Source organism: Spermophilus citellus (genome assembly GCF_964194105.1).
Source record: "Spermophilus citellus genome assembly, chromosome: 13".
NCBI lineage: Eukaryota > Metazoa > Chordata > Mammalia > Rodentia > Sciuridae > Spermophilus > Spermophilus citellus.
The window spans coordinates 97,712,253-97,734,401 of record NC_138193.1 but is presented as its reverse complement, the minus strand read 5'-3'; the positions used below and the strand labels follow the sequence as shown (position 1 = coordinate 97,734,401).

The following is a 22,149-nucleotide window of genomic DNA, read 5'->3' as shown; positions in this document are numbered from 1 at the left end:
GACATCAGTTCTCTGCCATGGTGGTATCTCTTGCAAATGGTGACAGTTCGTTTCCCTTTGCCGGGCAACCAATGCAACGGGTGGGTCCTTACTGTCTCTCCCAAGCCCCATTTCAAACCTGTGACCACTACCTATGAAGGCCTATGAAGGCTCGGTTGGCATTTACCTCCGTAGGATGAGAAGGGCTGACCAGTTGTTTCATCGGATGGATTAGTGCTGAGTCACAGCTGTTTGTCTGCAGGAAGCAGGTGAACGGGAGCTTGAATTCAGCCGATCCGGGCTCAGTGTGTGTTCTGAGAGGCCCAGACTGTTCGCCCCAGATCCATGTCAGTTCAGCATTGCCTAGTGATCCTGAGCAAACAGATTTAGGTTGTTTACGACTCCCTATGCCTGCACAGCTGAAGAGGTCAGAGACTTGATCTCTCTGCGCCCGCCGCAATGTTGGAATCCGAGAGCACTATCATTATTTTTTCTCTGTTTTTCTTTCATACCAGGGAATGAACCAAGAGGCACTTAACCACTGAGCCACATCTCTAGTCCCTTTTATTTATTCTTTTTAGACAGGGTCTTGCTAAGTTGCTTAGGTCCTCTCTAAGTTGCTGAGTCTGACTTTGAACTTGTGATCCTCCTGCCTCAGCCTCACAAGCTGTTGGGATTACAGGTGTGTGCCACCACATCTGGCTCATAGTTCTTCTTTTGAGAGGAGTTTGTTTAGTTCATTTGCCCATTTATTGATTTTTTAATGTTGTTTGAGTTCTTATGTATTTTGGATATTAATCCTCTGTCAGAAGAGTATCTAGCCAAGGTTTTCTCCAATTCTGTAGGTTCTCTCTTCACACTCTTTTTCTTTGCTATGCAGAACTTTTTAATTTGATGTCATCCCATTTATTCATTCTTGGTATTATTTCCTGAGCTTTAGTTATCCTATTGAGGAAGTTGTTTCCTGCACCTGTAGCTGGAGTGTTGACTCAACATTTTCTTCTAGCTGTTGCAAGGATTCTCATCCAGTTCCCTAGTGTTTGATTCATTTTGAGTTGACCTATGTGGAGGGTAACCATTAGCGATCTAGTTCCCTCCAACTCCCCGTGTACAACCAGTTTCCCCAGCACTATTTGTTTAAAAGGCTGTCTTTTCTCCAATGTATGTTTTTGGCACCTTTGTCAAGGATCAGATGATGTTCCTGTGTGGTTTTGTCTTTCTTCTGTTCTGTTCCATTGGTCTGTGGGTCTGATTTTATGCCAGTGCCATGCAGTTTTTGTGACTGTGGATCTATAGTATAATTTGAAGTCAGGTGTTATGATGCCTTCATTGCTGGTTTTTTTTTTTTTTTTAATCCTCAGAATTGCTTTGGCTAATCTGGGTCTTATTCCAAATGAATTTTAGGACTGTTTTTTTTTTTTCCGCCCTAGTTCTGTGAAGAATGTCACTGGTATTTTCATGGGGATTGCATTGAATCTGTGTATCACTTTTGGGAATAGGGCCTTTTAAACAATATTAATTCTGCTTATCCATGACAGGAGAGGTCTTTATATCTTCTACAGTTTCTTTCCACATTCTATAATTTTCATTGCAGAGGTCTTTCACCTCCTTGGTTAGCCTTATTAGTAGGTATTTTATTTTAGTTTTTGAGGCTATTGTTGAGTGGTATTGTTTTCTTGATTTCTAAGTGAACAATTCTCTTTGTATTAGACTCACAACAATTTGCCTATAGTATGCCTTAAAGAGATGCTTTCTTGGTCAATTCTAATTGGAGTTCTTTGAGCTTCCTAGTCCCAGATGCGTGTATCTTAAGATTTAGAATGCAGACAGCATTGTTTCATTGAATAGATTTTGAAAATACCTTTTTCTTTCTTTTCTCCTTCTGGAACATTGATAATGTGAATAGTTGGTTGGTTAATGATATCTCTTAAGTTTCATAGACTTTCTTCATATTTTTTTTACTTTTTAAAAAAGTGTCTGAGTTATTTAAAAAGACATGAATTTAATCTCAAAAATTCTTTCTTCTGCTTAATTTGGTCTGTTATTGAGACAAGGTATATGTGTGTGTGTGTGAGTGTGTATAATTTTTTTCTGGGGTGGTGGAGATTGAACCCAGGACCTTATGCATGCTAAGCATTGCTCTACTACCACTGAGGTGCACCCCCAGGCTCAAGCTCCAAGATTTTTTTTATGATCTCTGTTTCTACCTAATTTTTCATTAAGATCATCAGTAGTTTTTCAAATTTAGTTGAATTATCTTTCTGTATTCTCTTATATTTTGTTGAGTTTTATTAAAATCATTATTTTGAATTGTTTTTCAGGAATTTCATCTATTACCTCTTCTTTTGGGTCTTTCACTTACTGCTTTCCTTTGTAGGCATTCTTTTGTGGCCTTTTCATACCTCTTGGGTCCTGCCATTGATATTTGCACATCAGGTGGATCAGTTGACTCTCTGAATTTTATAGGGTAGCTTTTGTTGTAAAAGACTTTCTCCTGATTGAGTTCTAGGGTGTTGGTTTAGTAGGCTATGTTGGTTTTTGTTCCAGATGAATGCAGTGGTGTGATCGCTGTGTAGGTTTTTCAGCTGTTTACAACATTGATGATTCCTGTGGGTGTGTCAGTGGCCTAGGCTGCAGGGATTTGTGGGATTGCTCTGTCACTTGTGGTGCAGCTCTTTTAGACAGGAAGAGTTCATCAGATTCTTGCCTCATGTGGCCTGTGGTGTTGGTGGGTCACCTTGTCTGTGTCTGAGTAGTTCATTGGAGTTGGACCACTCTGGTAGGCCTGAATGGGTGTGTTGTGGCTCTCCCTAGAGTGAGGATGGGTGATTGTTAATGTCTGAAGGCTGCAGTGAGGCTGCAGTGGGGCCGTGTTGCATCAGTGGCCGTGGATGGGTGCCTGTTAGTGTTCCAGGGCTGCTTGGGTGCCTTTGTAGGGCAGCTAGTCGAGTCATTCCAAGTGGGCCATTTGGCTACTTTTCTGTGCTGTGAGTGGGTGGGTGGGACCACTTGGCTGCTTTGTTGGATTTCAGGAGTCAGATTTCTTTATAGACTCATCAGCAGTGTTATAACCTCATCATAAAAATGATCTTATTCAGCATTGTTATAGCCTCATAATAATAATATAGCATCCTGTTATAGTATAAGACTACTTTGAGTGGTTGGGCTGGACTTCTCAGTTGAAAATTACCATAGTGCCAATCCTGTTTTGATTACAATTCTATACCTTTGCTTTTTATTTTCAATATAGAGGCAAGGGGATAATACATTACCAAAAACAGACTGACAAAAATTCATTTCTTCACAAGACCACAAATATTCATGTTTGGGAAATTTTACATTACTTTCTTGTTAAGAGATACCTTAAAGAATATATATATATATATATATATATATATATATATATATATATTATTTTTTAGTTGTAGTCGGACACAATACCTTTATTTATTTATTTTTATGTGGTGCAGAGGATCGAACCCAGAGCCTTGTACGTGCTAGGCGAGTGCTCTATCCTTGAGCCACAACCCCAGCCCCAAGAGATACCTTTTAAATGTTTTTTTTTTTTTGACATCTGATGAAAGTACAGCATATATTCATAAAAGAACAGGTCTTATATCTGTGTATTTTATTTGGTCATTTAATGAAATCACAAGTTTGAGAACTAATATCTGTCTTCAAGAGACATCATATTCTAAGGCAAGCTGTGGCAGAATGCTCATAGATTAAAAATTAGATGATAGTGCATGTTGGGAGAACTTTTTGTTTTCAGGAAACAGAATTTCAAAAGATGTAAACAGTAGCAGAAGTGAGAGTTGATTAAGTTTAATGAGCTTTGTAATGGGAATCAGAAGACCTGGGTTGTAATCCATATGCTCTTGGATATTCTGATATTGAGCAGGTCAGATTCTCTCCTTGGTATGCAGTTCTTTAATCTGTATCACAAGGGCTTGAATGTGATGTTCTCTTAAATTGTTTTCCAGCTTAAACATCTACAACTGCATACTTAATGTATTATCTTTTTCACATCTCTAAATATCTGTGTACAGTTACTTCCTTCAAAGAAAAATTAAATGACTTTCTAGGACCAGTTCATATAAACTTGAAAACGGTCTCTTCCTAATTCCTACAGTTGTTTTCCCTCCATTTATCTAGCATTCATTTGACAGGTATAAGATTTCAGATTTTCTTTTAGGTCCTAGGAAGAGAAAGATGGAGATGACATAGACTGTCCTCAAGGAGATAATGGTCTAGTAGTAGAAGAAAAGAAATTCAAAATAGTATAATAAAAAGGAGTATCACATGGCAACATGGTGGTACAAAGAGTAAGTGGATCTTTTTTGAGTAATCAAGTAAGTTTGCAAAGGAAGTGATGCTAAGTAGAGTTTTAAAATTAAATTTTTTCTCCTTAATAAAAGAAGTGTTATTAATTTATAAAAATTAGTAGGTGTAGGTAAGCAGAAATCAGGAAAACAACCATTGTTTCAACTTTGCTTTGCATTCCTTCTTACCCTCTTCAAACTGAGTTTTAAAGGATGCCTAGAGGCTAGAAAGAGTAGGGCTGGAGGAGGAAGCTTTAGAGACAAACAGAATAATGAATGCAGAGGTACAGAGATCTGAGAAAGCATGTTGTATATGGTCATCATAGTTCTGGTTAGACCATGAAGAGCAGTGTGTGGATGATGGGCAGGTGTGGGAAATCATCAATCAGAGTATGGAAGACTTTGAATGTGCTACTAAGGAAGGCATTTAGGGTCTGTAGAAATCAGGAGCCTCTGGTAAAGGGACAGGTTCATGATATGATTTGCAATTTAGGAAAGTTATTCTGGACAATATCAAGAAAGCCTACTGAATGAATATTCACTACCTTTTTTGCTTTTGTTCACCACACTTACAGATATAATAGGGGGAAAATGTAGCTGTGTGTAAATACAAGAAGGGGAACTCTTGGTAAATAAGAAACTGAAGAACTTCTGAAAACAGACAGGCACTTCTGTGGATAATATGTCCAGAGGTGGGATATAAGTGGAAGCAGAAACATGCCAGAGTATCGAATAGGGTGATTTTTTTTTAACGTAGCTGCTTCATTAGCAACCAGGCAGCTTTGACCTTGATATGTTCTAACACCAATTAGGTGCAAGCAGAGGTCTGTTTCCATGTGAGAAATGAATGCAGGAGCCTAGGTTTACTGTCCTGGGAAGCACCCAGGGTAACTGGCTGTACTTAAGCCCAGAAAATCAGGCAGTGAAAACCCTGTCTGATGGTATGTTCTGTTCCTTTTCCACTCCTACTGAAAGCAATGTGAGATGACTATTACTTTCTCAGAGAGTTGTATCAAAAGCCAGAAGAGTGTAACAGAATCCCAAGTGCAAAGATAAGACTCTCCAAATGTTTCAGGAAAGCCAATACCATAAAAGAAAATCAACAAACAGAAGAATTCAGGTTCTAGTAAAAAGTTATTAGAACTTTTATTCTGAAATAAGTGTAGCTGATAATTTTAAACAGGGAATTTATTATATTCTTAATAGATAAGTAGTTTTAAAACAGAATAAGAGATGGGGTAGAGAGAGAAGATGGGAGGGGAGGGGAAGGGGGATAGTAGAGGTTAGGAAAGGTAGCAGAATACAACAGTCACTAATATGGCAGTATGTAAAAATATGATGTGTAACCGATGTGATTCTACAATCTGTATTTGGGGTAAAAATGGGAGTTCATAACCCACTTGATTCTAATGTATGAAATATGATATGTCAAGAGCTTTGTAATGTTGTGAACAACCAATAAAAAAAAAGCAGAATAAGTATTTAAGATCTGGTTGATGAAATGGAACAATCTTTTTGGTGCCAACGTGCTTGGATTTTAACTGCATTACTGGTGTCAGGAAGGACTGGCTCTTTTGGGTGATCCAATGATATAGTGAGTTCCTGAACTAAGATAGTAGCAGTATAGAGCTGAGGAACCAAATACTAGAAATGTTTAAAATGTACAATTAAGAAAACAGATTTGGTGTGAGAAAGAGAATAGAGAAGAAGGATCCTAAAATATTCCTAGGTTTCTTGATTGATTGGAGAGATAATATTGCCTAAGACCATAGTAGCAATTTCAGGAGCAAAAGCAGTCTGCAGGAAGAAAGGGTATTGTTATCTGATCAGGCATGTTGAGATTTAGGTGCCTATGAATCAATCACACAGAAAAGTATTATCTGTTAGACTTGTGGATCTATGGATTTGGAATGCAAATGTTTGAGCTTGAGCAAGATTTGAAGATCATACGAGTGATAATGGAAGTTGATCTTACGTTCATAGGTGAGGTAGTATAGGAAATATGTTAGACTGAAACAAAATGACTGTTACCATTGGAGAGGTATGTGGAAGAAGAGGAGCCTGCATAGGCAAGAGAGGGCAGAGTGTTTGGAAGACTGGGAGGTTAACCAAGAGTAATGTCATGGAAACCGTAGAAGTAGGGAAGTGGTCACCAACGCCAGATTACTAAAGAGTAAATAAGGGCTGAGTAGTGATGTAGCAATTAAGAGGTGACTAAAAGAGGAATAGCTTCAATGGAGTGTGGGGCTAACACCAAATGGCAAAACATTGAGGGATAAATGGAAGGTAAGGTGGTGGAGACTGAGAGCATATTCTGTAGGCCCGTTAGTTTGCATAGGGGTGAGAACTGTGGTAGTTGGGATATAAGGATGGAGCATGGTTGGAGGAGAGAATGCACTAGTGTCTGTTAGTACAATTTCTCTAGCCTCTGTCCTTCTCTAATAGTTTCTTATACTTTTCACACAAACATTGTCTGGTGTTTTCCTTTAACTTTTTACCTCCTTCTGCTTTACACTCAATCAAATATATGGCTTGAACGAATGCTACATTCTTTCAGTACCTATTTTCTTTATCTGGAAAGTTTCTTGTAATACATTTATAAATGCTCCTCCATCTATTTATAAATGCTCTATCTCTTTAGCTACTTGATACTGCAAGTCTTTCAAAGTCCAGGAATGTGTCTTTTTGTATCTCTGACTTGACAACAATGTCATACTAAAAATGCTTGGTTAAGAGTCCCTGAAAATCAGTTACACAAATACAGTATGGATAAATCCTCTTTTGGAATTCTTCTTCTTCTTCTTTTTAAGGTAGAACCTTTTCTTTTTAACCTTATTTATTTATTTGTTTGTTTATTTATTTTTGTGGTGCTGAGGATCCAACCCAGTGCCTCACATGTGCTGGGCAAGTGCTCTACTACCCATCCATAACCCCAGCCCATAGAATAATTCTTGAAACAGAAAAGTGTGATGGCTGAGCAAGGGGAAGGGTAAAATAAACTATGTGGGTATTGGATTAGAATTAGAGATATCAGTTTGAACTCATGTTTAGTTTAATGTAGTTACATATACAGAAATAAATATAGATATATCTGTATGCATACATACATTTATTTCCCAATTCCGTGGTTAGAGGGTATAGAAGCAGTGGAACCCAGGAGTGTAAGTACATCAGGCACTCATATTTTGATTGCTAATACTGTTCTCCAGTAAAAAGAACTAAAGCTCCTTGGAAAATGGCTGATTGTAGGACAGGGAATATCCAAGATGAGCCTGGAATCCATAATACTGTGAGATAGTAAGAAAATGATCAAAATCCAAGGGATAAGGGCTTGATAAAAGGATACAGGAGCCAATCCAAAAAAGTGCTCAATAACCAAACCTGGAACAGTTTGAGCAACAAAACAAATGACATAGTATTATATTGGAACCCAAGCAAAAATTAAGGATTCCTGAATCTGTGGATTAAAACAAATTATTTTATAAATAGATGATGTCACTTTTTATCTTGTGTAGAAGAATCCCAACTAATTTATACAGATACTTTTCTCCCCAAAGAGGTAGAATGTAAGTCCCACCACTTGTGTGCTATATTCATGGACTGAAAGGGAATGGCTATTAGAATAGATGCTGTTTAAGATGAAGTAAGTCAAATGACCATGATATTTTCATGGGAAATAGCACTAAAGAATATTGGTGGTCTTAGTGGGAACAACTTTAGGGGATAGGTAGAATTTTAAGCGCCTAATATATATGGCTTTAATTTTAACCAACTTTATAGAATATTTATTCTATGTGTTCTTGTTAGATTTAATCAGAAAATGATAGCTACTTAGTGTCTATCAAAAGCTCACTTAAAACATCAGATATGAGGAAGACAGTCTAATGAATATTAATTATACATTCATCTAGTTTTTTATCGTAAGTATTTAGAGAACAAAAATATCAAGATCATGTCATTTTAGTCTCCCCCGACATGAAAATGCCTGAGCTTGGTTCTGATTTAATGATATGTCATCTGTCTGTATAGAATCAGTCTGTAAGAAGTATCATTTGAATGATGTACTTTTTCTAAAATTATATTTGAAACTGTTTCACTAAGTTCATTGTTCTTTGTGTAAGTTCATGCAGTTCAGATGAAAAATTTACATTTTTTAAAATCAAGAAATGAAAACTTAAAACCTGAAAAACAGATCCTAATTTGACTCAATGTTTGTAGTTTGCTGGTATCATGAGCTTGATAGTATCTATTTCAGTTACCTATTGTCACCTAAAACTTAGTGACTTAAAACAATGATTTATTTTTACAATTCTGTGAATCAGGTGGTTGGACAGGGTTTGGTTAGGGGATTCTCCTGCCCTCTGTGGCATCAGTAGGTAGCTGGTCTGAACTGGTCAGTCAGTGGCTTCCCTCTATGTCTCATACTTCTGTGTGCCTATGCATGCATGGCCTATCCACAACATGTGGTACCAGGATATTTGGATTTCTTCATGGTTTCTGGTCTCCAAGAGAGACAAGGGGGAACTGCCAGTTTTGTTAGTCTCAGCAGTTAAAGAACATCACTTCCACACATCCTGCTGGACAGAGCAAGTCGCAAGGCCAGGGAAGATTCAATGGGCTGAGAAATAATGTCCTATCTCTTGGTAGGTGGCCTGATATGTACACACAGAGAAGGAAGGAATCAATGGAAGCCATCTTTGGAGGATAGTGTATGGCCATACCACTGACCACAGTATCTGATCTTTTCATTTTACTTCCATGGTTTTGTTTAATCCTCTTTGCTTTGTATTTTTACTTGTAACCAGATAAAGTCCTCTCAGAAATCAGACAGTATAATTGTTAGATAAAAAAATATTACTTTAATTTATAAGAAAAGATTTTAGGATAATGGGAGAACCTACAAAAACTTTTTGTTGTCACTCACTCACTATACATTTATCATGGATTAATAAGTCTCTTGGATTGCTTAGTTGAAAGTCTTCCAAAACATCTTTACTAGTAAATGGGGCTATATTGTGAGACTTTTCTGCTTCATCTTAGTTTTCGTGATCTGGAATGTTTACTGATTCATATCTCTCACACACACACACACACACACACACACACACACACACTCTCTCTCTCTCTGTGTGGAACACAGCCTAGCAAAGACTATCACAACTTAAAACTCAGATATTCTTTGATCTACTAATTCTATTCTATGAGTGCACAGGTGCAGCATTGACAAATGTCAAAATATTGGAAACCATATTATCAGTGAAAGACTGATAACATTACAGTGTATTCATATAATATCATGAAATTGTTTTAAAGATGAGAATTCTATAAGAAATGATATGAAATGAACTCTAAGATACATTAGAATATAATGCAAAACTGTCTATAGTATGCCATTTTATTGAAAAATAAACCTGTATGCTTTTATATGTAAAGAATAATAATAAAGAGAGACACAGACAAAGTGCAGAAGCAGGGAAGGTGGCAGAGTGGCTCTTTGTCCAAGCGGCTGTGTTTATTTATAACAATAGGTTATATTAGGTCATTAGTACCATAACCACATTATTATTTAGAGTATTAGTAAAGTTGCTTATTCTACAGTTACATTTATATGCATAAAATACCTAGAAATATGAAGTAAATGAGGAAAAGGAGCTGGATCATTGGGGAAAATGTCTATTTATTGTAACTCTTTTTTTTAAAATATTTTTTTAGTTGTAGATGGACATAGTACCTTTATTTTATTTGTTTATTTTTATATGTTTCCAGGTGATTGAACCTGATACCTCACACATGCTAGGCAAATGCTCTACCACTAAGTCCCAGCCCCCTTTTTGTAACTCTTTTGTAAGGTTTATTTTTTTGTATCAAGTGCATGTATTATCTACTTTTAAAATTATCTTTTAAAAAATGCTCTTATAGTTTTATAATAGTCACTGCTTATCAACAGGAAGTATGTCCCAAACATCCACCTGAAACTGCAGATAGTACCAAACCCTATATTTACTATGTTTTTCCCATATTTACACAACTATGGTAAAGTTTAATTTATAGATTAATACACCAAAAATTAACAACAATAATAAAATAGAAAAACTATAAAATATAGAGTAGTAAAAATTATGTGAATGTTTCTGTGATCTCTCAAAATATACTGTACTCACTATTCTTGTGATGATATGAGGTGATACAATTTGCCTATGTGTTGAGATGAAGTGGAGTGAATTACGTAGGCATTATGACGTAGGGTTAGGCCACTGTTGACTTTCTGAAGGAACCTGAGGAGGATCATCTGCTTCATTTTGGAGTGGGATGGCACAAGATTTCACTGCACTATTCAGAATGGTGTGAAATTTAAAATGTATGAATTTTTTATTTGTGGAATTTTTCATTTGATATTTTTGGACTGTGGCTGACTACAGGTAACTAAGACCATATAAAGTGAAACTGTAGCTATGGGGGACTACTGTATTTTTTTTTCTGGATGTCTTTTTGTATAAGGCAGACATTAAATGCTCCATTCACACAGGAATGGGCCAGCTTCAAGGAGCCAAAAAACCAGTAGGAAAGATTAAACATATGTACTGTATGAATAAACTGCTTCTTAGGGTTGTCATTTTTGCAGGGTCCAAATATTTTGCCCATTATTTTTATTGGATTGCTTGATTTCTTATTGTATTGAATAATTCTTCATATTCAGGAAAGTCTTTTTGTATAATTCTTTATCAGATATTTGTTTTTGATAAAGTATTAGTTATTTCTTTTATGGTTTGTGGTTTTTGTACCTTATCGAAAAACCCTTTGCTTAACCCAGAGGTTGACAAACAAGGACCTTATACGGCCCACTACTTGTTTTTGTAAATAAAGCATTATGTGAACACAGCTGAAGTCTTTACTTATTGTCTGTGTCTTCTCTTATGCTGCAATGGCAGAGTTGAATACTTGCCACAGAGATCATAGAAATATTTACTTTGTGGCCCTTCTGAGAGTAAGTTTTCCAACACCTGGACTAAGTGTTCCAAGGTTTTTCTCCCCTGATGTTTTCCTCTAGAAGTTTTATATTTTTTAATTTATTATATCTAGGTCTAGAGTTGAGGGTTGAGAGGTTACAAATGGTGAATCACTGTTTGAAAATGTTCCATGGAAGATTCCAGAAAATAAATTTCATAAATTTACTGTTTTCAGTATACTGTTCTGAGTAGCATAATGAAATCTTGTGTCATCCTGCTCCATTCCCCTAGGGATGTGCAATATCCTGTTGTCCAACCTATCTGTACTGTATATGTTACCCTCATGTTAGTTACATAGTAACTATCTTGGTTATCAGATCACCTGTCACTGTATTGTAGTGATTGTGTCCATGTAATCCTTATTTACCAATAATGGCCCCCAAACACAAGAATAGTGATTCTGGCAAGTTGGATATGTCTGAGAAGCTATAAAGTGGTTTTTTTAAGCCAAAAGGTGAAAGTTCTCAATATGGAAGGAATAAAAAGATATGCTGAAGTTAGGATTTTAGGTAAGAATAAATCTTCTATTGGAAAAATTCTGAAGAAAGAAATCTATGCCAGTTTTGCTGTCACATCTCATACTGCAAAACTTATTGCCACCTTGTATGATAAGTACTTAGTTAAGATGGAAAAGGCTTTAATTTGTGTCTGTATGTATTTGAAAAAATAGTACATACAGGGGTTGGTACTATCTATAGTTTCAGGTGTCCACTGGGGAGTCTTGAAATATTCCCAATGAATAACAGGAGGCTAGTGTCTATAAGATTTCTGTCAATATCCCCCTTTTATTTCTGGTATAGGTAATTGGTGGCTTTTTTTTTTTGGAAAGAAGTTTATTATTCAACTTTATTGAACTTTTTAAAGAATTCAACTTTGGTCTCATGGATTTCTCTATCTTGAAAAAATTCAGTTTTATTCCTTTCTTCTAATGGCTTTTGGTCATTTTGCTCTTCTTTTTGTACGTCCTTAAAATCGAAGCTTAGATTATTGATTTAAGCTTCTACTTGTTTTCTAATTTAATGCCATGCTTCTTTATAAGAACTATTTAACTTCACAGATTTTGATATGTTCTGTTTCAATTTATTTCTTTTAAACATATTTTCTAATTTTTCTTACCGTTTGGCTCATGGGTTATTTGGAAGTATAGTGTTTCATTTCCAACTGTTTGGTAATTTTTAATCTACCTTTTAGTTGTTGATTCTAATTTAATTCTGTTTCAGTTAGAGAAAACACATTACTTGATTATTTAAAAATACATTGTTTTAAATATCTTTAGCATGTGGGATTAGGTCCCAACTTCCTTAATAAGACTCCTGTAGCACAAGAATTAAAATCAAGAATCAATAAATGGATGAATTCAAACTAGAAAGGTTCTTCTCAGCAAAAGAAACAATCTGTGAGGAGAATAGAGAACCTATATCTTTGGGAGCAAATTTTTACCCCTCACACATCAGGCAGAGCATTAATCTCTAGGGTATATAAAGAATTCAAAAAGCCAAACACCAAAAACAACAATAACAACAACAAAAAAACAAATAACCCAGTCAATAATGGGCTGAGGAACTGAACAGACACTTCTCAGAAGATGATATACGATCTATCAATCAAATATTTTAAAAAAATGGTCATCATTGCTAGCTAGCAATTAGAGAAATGCAAATCAAAACTAATCTAAGATTTCATCTCACTCCAGTCATATGGCAGCTATCAAGAATACAAACAACAATAAGTGTTGGTGAGGATGTGGGGAAAAAGGTACACTTATACCCTGCTGGTGGGACTGCAAATTGGTGCAGCCAGTATGGAAAGCAGTATGGAGATTCATTCGAAAATTGGGAATGGAACCACCATTTGACCTGGCTATCCCTCTCCTTTGTCTATACCTAAAGAACTTAAAAACAGCATACTATAGGGACACAGTCACATCAATGTTTATAGCAGCACAATTCGCAATAGCTAAACTATAGAACCTACTTAGATGCCCTTCAGCAGATGAATGGATTTAAAAAAATGTGACATATATACACAATGGAATATTACTCAGCAATAAAAGAGAATAAAATCATGGCATTTGCAGGTAAATGGATGGAGTTAGAGAAGATAATGCTAAGTGAAGTTAGCCAATCCCCAAAAACCCAAATACCAAATGTTTTCTCTGATATAAGGAGGCTGATTCATAGTGGGGTAGGGAGGGGGAGCATGGGAGGAATAGACGAACTCTAGATAGGGCAGAAGGGTGGGAGGGGAAGGGAAGGAGCATGGGGTTAGAAATGATGGTGGAACATTAGGGACATCACTAAATGTCCAAAGTACATGTATGAAGGCACGGATTGGTATGAATATACTTTGTATACAACCAGAGATATGAAAAAATGTGCTCTCTATGTGTAATATGAATTGTAATGCATTCTGTTGTCATGTATAAATAAAAAAAATTGGTAAAAAATTAAAAAAATCTTCGGGTTTGTTTTATGGTCTAGAATATGGGTTGACTTGGTAAATGTTCTGTGTGCCTTTGAAAAAATGTGTTTTCTATCCTTGTTGTGTAGAATGTTTTACAAATGGGGAATTTGGTCAAGTCAATTGATAGTGTTTTCAAGTCTTCTATATCTTATAGGGATTTTCTTTCTTTCTTTTTTTGTTCTGTTGATTAATTCTTCCCATCTTTTAACTTTTCTAGGCCTTTGTATTTAAAGTAGATTTTATGTGAACAGGATGTAGCTGTATCTTGTTTTTTAAATTTGATCTGATAATCTAGGCTTTTTAAATTTCTAGTTGTAGGTGGACACAATACCTTTATTTTATTTATTTATCTTTTTGGGTGGTGCTGAGGATTGAACCCAGTACCTCACATGTGCTAGGCAAGCACTGTACTACTAAGTAACAGCCGCAGCCCTAAGCTAGCCTTTTAATTAAGGTGTTTAGATAGTTTCTGTGTAATCATTGGTAAGTTTGGATTTAAGTCTATCATCTTGGTAGTGTTTCTACCTTTCAAATCTTTATCTTTTTCTTTTCTTGACTTCTGTTGAATTAATCATTTTTCATGATTCTGTTTTATCTCTTGGCTTATTAGATGCATGTATTTTTAGTTGTTGCTCCATCTAGGTCATGGTTTTACAAGCTGGGCACTTTCGATACTTTGGGCAAAAAACACTTTGTTGTTGGGAAGATGCCTCTTGTATACATCGTAAGATTCATTCTTGGCTTCAACCAGGTGGATGAGAGTAGCAGCCACATCCCACTGTCAGTTCTGACAACCAAAAAATGTCTCCACAGTTTGCTAAAAGTTCTCGTGTGTGTGTGTGTGTGTGTGTGTGGGGGGGGGTGTTGGTGGTGAGGGTGGTGGTGGTAGAGAAGGAGGAGGAGGAAGAGGAGGAGTATTCTCCTTGATTGAGAACCAGTATTCTGGGTTTAAAAGATACATCTTTAAATTATCCACATTCTTTCTTTAATAATATTATGCCACTTAATATATCACCTTATGACAGAGCTGGTGATATAGCTCAGTTGGTAGGTGCTTGCCTTGGATGCACAAGGCCTGGGTTCAATCCCCAATACCATAAAACAAAACAAACTGCATGACAGTGTAATTCAATTTTAAATCCCCCATTTTAATGATGTGTCACACATTTTATTTCTCTGTACCTTTTTAACTCCATAGTTCATTACCATTTTGCTTAGTTTACAAATAACCTAAAGTGAACAAAATAAAAAAAAAATTTTATATTTACCTTCTCTTTCCAGTGCTCCTCATTTATTTTTTGCAGATGCAAATATATACTTGGTATTTATGTTCCTGCATAAGGAACTTCCTTTAGAATTTCTAGTTTCTGCAGGTCTGCCTTTTCTACAGATTTTTAAACATATTATTATTTTTAGTTATTTTAAAATCTGTCGTCATTTCAACAACTGAATCATTTCGGATTCTATTGATTGCTTTTTCTTTTGGCAGAGGGTTGTTTTTTCTTGTTCTTTTGTGCATGCCTCATAATTTTTGATTTACTGCTTGTGGTCTTGTACAGAGGACTAAGGTGACTCTCTTCTGCTGCTTCTGTCAGGCTATGTGTGTTGGAGGTCGAGTCAGGTGTATCAGGGGCTGAGCTGAGTTTGTGGGTTTTATCATCATTACACAGGACCATTGGACTCAAATTTCTCCAGTTGGTTGTCATTCCCTTGCGGTACTAGAGGATATTTTTCTATGTTTTGTACCACAGAGGGACTTTTCTTTGTGCTGTCATTGTTCTCCCAGTGATACGCTGTTGCTTGGGGCAGGGTGATAGTCATTTTGGTTCTGGGCATTGGTGTTTGGCCTTTTTCAGCATTCATGCCCTCTCTCCCTTGTAGCAGTCAGTCTCTGCTTTGTACTTGTGGTTGGTTGTGGAGAGAAATATCCTTCCCCTCTCCTATCCATGATAGGTATTTCCTTGGGATTGGTACAGGATCCTTTACCCAGTTCCTTTTCCTCTTCCCCTCCCTTTTGCCATGTCTCATTGCTGAGTGTTTTTCTATACTCCTTTTCCTCCCTTTCCCAGAAGCAGAGGCATTTTGCTCCTGTTATTTGCTGAAGCAGTGGATTTTGTCTGGAGCTTGAGGTGAGAGTTTTCTGATTTTTCCCTACTTACTTGAGGGGCCTTTTTATTTCGGCCTAACCTAGGTTCCTCCTGTGCAATTGCCCTAAAGATGCAGGACTAGGACTCTCACTTCCTGTCCTACTTCTAATCTCTTGTGTGAGCACTCAGTTGAGGCAAGCGGAGGATCTTCCAATTTAGTGGAAATTTCCTTGTGCCTGGGGTCCTTAGCTATTCCAAATGGACACACTAGTTTACACTTGATCTTTAAGAATTTGTTGAAGTTGGTAACCAATTTCTTCTTATACATGTCAGCCACTACTTTTTCTGTGACTTGCCTAAAGTGAAAGTTTGTGTGTACTGTCTTTTCCTTGGAGGAGCTTATCTTTCCAAGGGTAGGAATAACATTCACTTGGAATCTTATAAGATTTCTTTGGTAAGAATTATCTTTAGGGCTGGGGATGTGGCTCAAGCGGTAGCGCGCTTGCCTGGCATGTGTGCGGCCCAGGTTCGATCCTCAGCACCACATACAAACAAGATGTTGTGCCCGCCGAGAACTAAAAAATAAATATTAAAAATTCTCTCTCTCTCTACCTCTCTCTTTAAAAAGAAAAGAAAGAATTATCTTTACTTGGTTACCTTATAACCTCAATTTTTTGTTAGACCAAAAGAAGTTTTGACTTTTATGTATGTGAGTGTGTGTGTACACTCACACACACACACACACAAACACACACAAACACACACAAACACACACATCCTTTTCTTTTTTCTTCCTTGTTAGAGTGGGAATAACATTCTTTTGTGAATTTTTGCATTCTAAGCAAAAGTGAAACTACTTAGAGTTCTTGACAAGCTATGCTGTTGCAAACTTATGTTTGTGTTTTTCCATCTCCTTCATCTGCCTCTTGAGTATATTCTCATTTAAGATTGAACCCAAGGGGCTACATGAAACTTTTTTTTTAAATGAGGTAACTTTTTTTTTAATAGCTTTATTTTATTCATTTATTTTTTAATGTGGTGCTGAGGATTAAACTCGGGGCCTCACATGTGCTAGGCAAGCGCTCTACCACTGAGCCACACCTCCAGCCCATGAAACCTTTTTTGATTCTACTAAGTAGAATGGAACATTTCTATACTTGTGTCTCATGTTCAATGTGTTATGTTTTGTGGGACCTTTTCAAATTGACACTCAGTGAAGCTGGGCAGTTTTTAGATTTTGAGGCTCATCACCCTGAGAACTGTCCTTCTATTTTTAGAGTTTTACAACTGGAGAGTTGATAGGTTTTAAGTAGAATCATAGATTAAGCTTGAAATAAAAAATACATTAATGTTATCAATAACCATCCTACCATGCAGGAAACACTAGAACTTCATTCTTATAACTATAACTTAGCACCTATTGATCAATCTCTTCATATCCCTCCCTCTCCTCTATTTTCCCCAGCTTCTGGAAACCACAATTTTATTCCTAACTTCTATGAGATCAACCTTTTTATATTCCACATATAAATAAGATCATGCTTATTGTAATTAATATAATGATGTTCGTATATCTACCACATTACCTTTATTCATTCATCAGTTGATGGGTACTTCAGTTGTTTCCATTGGCTGCAGTAAACATGGGAGTGCAGATATTTCTTTGATATACTGATTGCATTTTCTTTGGATATATATATATATATACCCAGAAGTAGGATTGTTGAATCACATGGTAGTTCTGTTTTTAATGTTTTTGAGGAAGCTGAATACTGTTTCCTATAGTGGTTATACTAATTTACATCCCTCTGACCACTGGCAGTGTGTAAATGTTCCTGGTTTTTCTGCATGATTGCCAGCACTTATCTTTTCTCTTTTTGATAATAGCTATTCTTTTTTTAATACATATTTTTTAGTTGTAGTTGGACGCAATACTTTTTATTTTATTTATTTATTTTTATGTGGTGCTGAGGATTGAACCCAGGGCCTCATGCGTGCTAGGCAAGGGCTCTTCCGCTGAGCCACAACCCCAGCCTCCCAGCCCCCCCCCCCATAATAGCTATTTTTATTGAAGTGAAATGATAGCACATTATGGTTTTGCATTTCCCTCTTATTAGATATGTTGAACATTTTCTCATATAGTTGGGTGTTTGCGTCTCTTCTTTTGAGGAATGTCTATTTAGGTCTGTTGCCTTTTTTTAAATTAGGTTGTTTTGCTTTGCTTTGTAATTGAGCTTTTTGAGTTCTGGGTATTAACCTCTTGTCGGATATTAACCTTTTATATGTTAGAGTGGCAAATATTTTCTCCTATTTTTTGGGTTTTCTCTTCACTCTTTTTGTTTCTTTTGCTGAGAAGAAGCTTTTAAATTTGATGTAATCCCATTTGTCTATTAATAATAAAATAAAAAATTTGTGAAATCACACCATAGGTCTCTGTGCTGTTTGGTTTATATATTTGTTACTCTTGAACTAAATTATTTTCAGAAACAAGATTTTAAATTCATAGAATAAAAAAATTCATAGAATATAATTTTAGAAAATAAGATTATTTATACAAACTGGCATAATTATACAGTGAAATATAGAACTATAAAACAATGAAGAAACATACCCTGACATGGAAAATTATCTAGGATAACTGGGTAAAAAAAATAGTAATGTAGAAAAACTGTTTAAAAAGGCAGGAAGAATAAGACTATGTTTTCACTTAAGTATATTTGCATAAACAATTGCTAGAAGGATATACATACAAGAAACTAAAGTGGTAATCTACAGTAAGCAGGGGCAAAGTGGGTTACTTGTGAAGGCAATGAGACTTCTCAGATATATGTTCCTTTTTATACCATCTTGATTTTTCAATCAGGAATTTATGTATTCAAAAAAATTAAAAAGAATAAACATTACTATATGGACACTGAAAGATAACAGGAAAATTTGTACAATATTTCAGAACTGATTAAAAAATGATGACCTTTGAAATAAAAACTGTGTGTGTGAGATTCCTTTATTTTACATGAGCCAGAATTTGCTAACAAGAATACATAGAAAATTGCAAAAGACAAGGTTTTTATGAATCTGGCTTCAAATAAAGAAATAAATAAAAGGGCAACTTTTAAAAGTAATTAGAATAGATACTGAGGCCACTTCTTCTGGGGTGACTTCAGCAGCTCTGATGAGTAAGATTCATAGTTACGAGCTCCTTGATATACTCCAATTTGCTACATACCTTCTTTGGGGATCTAAATTTTTTTCTTCCTTCCTTCCTTCCTTCCTTCCTCCCTTCAAAGCCAGTCTCCATCTCTTGTCAACTTTATTTGTCTATTAATATTTTTAGTTTTTAATTAGCATTTTTGTCACCTGTAGTAATGATAAGACTAGAAATTGGCATTTCTTAATTAACTCAAGCATCTATGTGATACTCTTTGTATGTTTGCAGGGAACAGTGATGTGTCACAGTATCTAAAATCTGTAATGATTTCAGTGGCCTAAATGTGTCTTCTTTTTCTTAATGTAGATCTATCCATGCTAATGGAAATGTAACTGGAACTGACTCTGATGATAAAATCAAGGACCATCAGACAAGATCATGCACTAGGAAACTTTGCTTCCAAATGAAGGCACCAACATTTAGAATTTCTGCTTATTCTAAGGTATTTGAGGTACAATTTTAATTTTATTTGACTCCTTGCCAGTCATTTTATAATGTTGGTTTCTGTATATTGTTTTTGCAAGTTTAAAAGTTCTTGTATGTTACAGTGGCTAGCTAGAGAAGAGTTCATCTCTTCCCATGCCCTCCCTGCAAAGGAGAAAACATCCAGATTTTATTTATTTTTATTTTTTATTTTTTGTACCAGGGATTGAACTCAGAGACACTCAACCACTGAGCCACATCCCCAGCCCTATTTTGTTATTTATTTAGAGACAGGGTCTCACTGAGTTGCTTAGTGCCTCTCCATTGCTGAGGCTGGCTTTGAACTCAGATTCCTCCTGCCTCAGCCTCCTGAGCCACTGGGATTATAGGCATGCACCACCGCACGTGGCCAAACATCCAGATTTTAAAGAGCGAAATTCCTTATTATTAGGAAGTATGTCAGTTATAAGAAATGTATTGGGTAAAGATTAAGACTCAGTAAATTACACTGGAAAAATCGTAATTAACAAATCTCAATTTAATACTTATTTTATTCATGTTATGACCCTGAGATAAGCAGCAGAATTCAGCATTTTGACATTCTGCCTACATATTATCAGGGACCTTAGTTTAACCTTTAGTTTTAGTGTCATTCATTCTTTTTTTTTTTTTTTTTAATGTTGTGCTGAGGATTGAACCCAATGCCTCACATGTGCTAGCAGGTGCTCTACACTGAGTCACAACACCTGTCCTGTCTTTTAGTTTTGTTTGATACATTTCTCCCTTTTTTTCCCTAAACATTCATTGTTAGGGTTTTCCATTCACCAAGAAGTGTCCCTGTTAATTCCCATAAGCCATCCCTATAGAACCTTTGGGATATGATGGATTAATTTCACTTGGACCAGAAAAGCAAGATACATAAACAGTTAAGTGACTTTTCCAAAAAGGGGTGGATCTCTACTTTAAACACTACATAAAACATCTGGAAACAAAAAGAAAATGTAGTGTCAACATAAAATAAAATAATTCTCTTATTTTTCTGACACATAAATTCCAAACAGGGTAGTTGAGGTATTTTACTTAAAAGCAAAATCATTTTTGTTTTCACTGTATTTTTCCACATGGGTAAAACAGATGGAAAATAGATTGGGGGCAGGTCAAAGTTGGTTGGTTTCTCTGTATATGTTTAGAGAGTTTTGTAAGTTCATATCTCATTAGACATTTTGTTCTGTTTTGAGAGGAAAATATCTAAAGCAATAAATTCCAAATTAATAGGAGTTCATGTAATGTAAATCCTAAGGACTGCCTTAGTTAAAATAAATGGATCGCCTCCTAGAAGGTGATGGTGCTTTTTTTTTTTTTTTTTTGATGACTGAACTCAGGGACCCGTACCCATTGAGGCACTCCCCCAGCTTTTTTTTTTTTTTTCTTTATTTAGAGACAGATTTTCACTGAGTTGCTAGGTGCCTTGCTATGTTGCTGAGGGTGGCTTTGAATTCACGATCCTCCTGCCTTAGCCTCCTGAGCTGGGATTACCGGCATGTGCCACCAGGATTTGTGTAGAAGAAAGTTATCTTGTATCAGGTAACAAATGAACAGAGCTAGGTTGCTCTGATGACAAGTTTTGAAATTTTCTCTGGCAGCTAGTAGATGTATTGCACTTTTCTAGGGTTTTTTTTTTGGGGGGGGGTGTCATTTTGAAACAAGTAGTAATGATGATTAAAAACAATTTGTCTTATTACCAGAACCAGTTTACTTATTTAAGATATGTCATTCCTTCTTTCTTTTATTTAAGAACATAAATAGAATGCCTAAATTTTGCAAACAATGATTCTAGATTTCTGGAAGGATATAAATTATTTTATAACTTCATTATGAATGAAGTTGAAGACTTCTTTTACTCAGAATGTTTGCTCTGGAACTAGAGAGACTAAATACACCCATTTGAAAACACTTATGTGCAGTCATAAAAGGAGCACATAAAATCATAATTTAGATTCTCTTTCTAAGTAATATAGTTAAACACTATATTCAAGCCTTAAAAAAAGGTAAAGATTAGGAAATAGGGATTCTGACCAATTGAATTTGCTGAATAAATGGTTGTGGTTGTTAACCATTTGTGGTTTTACTTATAACAGTGTAATGTATCCTAAATTAGGTTACTTAAATTCTTTTTATTTGTTGGTGGGGGGCTACTGGGGATTGAACTCAGGAGCACTTGACCGCTGAGCCACATCCCCAGCCCTATTTTGTGTTTTTTTAGAGATAAGGTCTCACTGAGTTGTTTAGTGCCTTGCTTTTGTTGAGGCTGGCTTTGAACTCGAAATCCTCATGCCTCAGCCTCCTGAGCCGACTTAAATTCTTAAGGCAGGCATTTTTTTAAAAAATATTTTTTTAGTAGTAGATGGACATAATACCTTTATTTTTTATTTATTTACTTTTATGTGGTGCTGAGGATTGAGTCCAGTGCCTCACACGTGCAAGGCAAGTACTGTGCCGCAGACATTTTTAATTCATCAATTTCTTATTCTCCTTATTCTTTTCTAAGCTTTTACCGAGTGATATCCCCATACATATATGTTGCTTTCCTTTTTTAAAATTAAGAAAATTGAAAATGTCACAATTTGTACTTGGAAAACTTTACGTAATACATTTGTACA

General features: G+C 35.9%; 1 protein-coding gene across 7 annotated transcripts in view; it reads left to right on the top strand.

The window, feature by feature from the left end:
* NCOA1 (nuclear receptor coactivator 1) overlaps window positions 1-22,149 on the top strand; it is a 257,026-nt gene that overhangs the window by 44,326 nt on the left and 190,551 nt on the right. For 5 of the 7 annotated variants that reach the window (XM_081265100.1, XM_081265097.1, XM_081265099.1 and 2 more), the window contains exon 2: window positions 19,373-19,508. The exons of 1 other annotated variant lie outside the window; for it this stretch is intronic. The gene's annotated coding sequence lies outside the window, so the exon portion shown is untranslated. Of the gene's footprint in view, window positions 1-15,840; window positions 15,901-19,372; window positions 19,509-22,149 lie in introns of all 7 variants that reach the window. One more of the 7 variants, XM_081265098.1, reaches the window with a different exon arrangement.